Here is a 2,935-nt window from a genome sequence, read left to right as displayed (position 1 = left end):
GACTGCCTGACATGACTATTTTGATGGAAGCATATTGACATAACCATATCCAAATAATCCTTTCAAATATAAAATCACTGTTTTTTCCTTCCATGGGTTGTATATCATATCAGATTTTTTTTAAACTATGGCTCTTTATTTTCATATGGACAGTTCAAAGGAAATATCAATAGCTTTTGTTTAATGTAAAAAAAAAAAAAGAAGTAAAAAAAGCACCACCCCTACACAAACACCTTCCTTGAGAACTTGCTGCTAAGTTGCTTCAGTTGTGTCTGACTCTGTGCGACCCCATAGACAGCAGCCCACCAGGCTCCCTCGTCCCTGGGATTCTCCAGGCAAGAACACTGGAGTGGGTTGCCATTTCCTTCTCCAGTGCACGAAAGTGAAAAGTGAAAGTGAAGTTGCCCAGTCGTGTCTGATCTGTTATTAGAATCCTGGGTAAAGGATTCTGTAGTTTAGAAGGGAAATACAGTGCAGATTTCTCTAGAGAGCAGTTATTAAAGAAGTTTGGGGGTAAGAAGTTTAAAGCTAACTTGGTGGGCTTATTTCCCAGGCTCAATGTGATTTGGGAGAGGTGTCATAGGGCTACGTATAGTGTATTGGGACAGTGGTCACTGCCCAGAGCCTTGGAATGGATTTTGCTGTCACACAATGCAGGCAACAGAGACTGAGATAACTAAAAATAATCAAGGCACCAACCAACGTTTTAGGATCGTGCGTTCATCATATAGGTCCAAAAGGTGTAAGCATAGGCCGTGTTGGGGTAGAGGTGCCGGAAACTCATTGAGTGGCACAGCCTGCAGCAGTTTCCTGAAGCCCTAATGCTCTTGTGGAGTGAAGCCAGCATTCTTTTTATTTCCCTTTGGGTTGCGAAGGGCAATTTCTTCATGAGCCATGTTGAGGTCCCCACATAGCACAAGGGGCTTGCAGGATGCCAAACCCTTCAGGAATTTGCAAAAGGCTCCATCCCAGTGCTGGCGGTACTTCAGGTGTACCAGACCTCCTCCTGCATTAGACACATAGGCTGTCACCAGCACAAATGCATCATATTCAGCCACAATCACTCGGCCTTCCTGATCATGTTCTTCCTCACCAATGCCATAGGAGACTTCGAGTGGGCACTGATGGGAGAGGAGACCCACACCACTGTACCCCTCCTTGTCTGAAGGAGCTGACCAGTACTGATGGGATAACCCAGACAGCTCTTGAAGTTCAACTGGTAGTTTGTTCTCTGAACATTTGGTCTCTTGGAGGCACAGGATATCTGGGGCTTCTTCCTTTACCCAGTCTAAACATTTCTTCTTAATCCAGGTTTGAAGCCCATCCACATTCCACGAGCAGAACCTGAGTGTGGCTGATTTGCCACTGGGTGAGGTTTTCTGATCCGGGGGGTCTTCATACAGAACTGCGCCCTCTCCTGCTGCCTGTTTTTTGCTCCTGTCTTACTCTTCTTGGCCTCTGGCTTGGTCTTGGGCTCTTCCCCGTCTTCGACCACCACTCCCTTTGTCCTATGTTTCAGGCATCACTGTAATGAACGCCCTTCTGCTCCAGTTCCACATCGCCCACTGAAGCAGTATTTTGATCACATTGCTCGCTTCAGTCCCTGTCTGGCTCCTCCTTAACCCAGCACAAAGAATCTGTATCAGATATTCTTGAACCTAGTTGTCTACCACCCAGACTGCATGTTTCTTTCTCTCCCAGTTTTACTCATATTTAAACTGTTTGATTTTTTTTCATTGAAATGTATTGCTTTTATAGTCATAAAAAAGAGAACTATTTTAAAAATGCATACAATTGAGTTAGCCTCCGAGGGGACGGGTGATTTTTGTCTTCTAAAATCATCATTATAAGAGTGCATAATGTATGTATATCACTGTGGAAACTGTTAGAAGAATTATTCTCATCCATCATCCCCCGTGTCTTATGGGGTTAGCAAAATCAAGAAACCTACCAAAAACAAATAGCCATTTAAAAACCATTTTCTACTGGAAAACAGGACAAATTCTATGATAACAAGGCTAAGTCTGTATATCACTAGAGATTAAGTATGACCATTGTAACTGTAAGAGATCATATAATTTGAAATGGTGGCCAGCAAACAAAATGAATTATGACTGATACTCCTTTGTGAGAAAAGCATGTGTGATAAGCATGTGGCTCCTAGTTTTATGTCATGTGGATGCCAGATGGTGCCTAAGGCCAACCTCATCTTTTACTCCATTTCCGAGCTTCTTGTCATCTCATACACTCTGGGATATAGATCAGGGATGGGGTGAGGCTCCAAGATAGGCTGAGGATGACTGCTTTACATAACCCGAATATTTAATAATTTTGTTGCTTAGACCTTGTCACATTATTAAAATATAATGTACCCTCTTCCTTTCTTTTTAGTATACTTGTCTCCTCTCTCTACCAAAATATCAAGTGTTAGATGGTTGTGCTACAGATTGGGATTTTGTGTCTGTATGTGTATATGTTGGTGAGTAGGGATGGAGTAGAGAATGACATATGCAGTTGGTATAAGATGCTGAGACTCATTTTCCTTGATTTTTTAGGAAAAATTTTGATTCCCTGTGTCTGTGAAATAATAGAGAATATTAAAATGTGCTTTCAAACTAAAAATTAATCTCTATTCAAAGAGAATTTCTTGGAAAATGCAGTGGAAAGGCCAGAACATTGGGAAGAGATACAGAGATTTGGAGAGAGATTTGTGTTAAAAAAAAAAAAGGGCCCTTTTTTTGCAAGCAGCCTGCCTGACTTTAGTTATATAGTAATAGACAAAGATTTGAGTGAGTAGAATGACAATAGGAAATATTAATATGTGTGTGTGTGTGTGTGTGTGTGTATATATATATATATATATATATATATATAACTGAATCACTCTGCTGTACACCTGAAACTAACACAACATTGTAAATCAATATTTAAATAC

General features: G+C 41.0%; 1 pseudogene; it reads right to left on the bottom strand.

Annotated features, from left to right (window-relative positions):
• Positions 1–577: 577 nt before the first annotated feature.
• On the bottom strand, positions 578–2,221 carry LOC129639538 (DNA-(apurinic or apyrimidinic site) endonuclease-like; annotated as a pseudogene).
• Between the last annotated feature and the right edge of the window lie 714 nt (positions 2,222–2,935).

This window comes from Bubalus kerabau, chromosome X (assembly GCF_029407905.1).
Source record: "Bubalus kerabau isolate K-KA32 ecotype Philippines breed swamp buffalo chromosome X, PCC_UOA_SB_1v2, whole genome shotgun sequence".
In the NCBI taxonomy this organism is placed as follows: Eukaryota; Metazoa; Chordata; class Mammalia; order Artiodactyla; family Bovidae; genus Bubalus; species Bubalus kerabau.
Note: the sequence above shows the minus strand (reverse complement) of the source record. Positions and strands in the feature narration are given on the sequence as shown.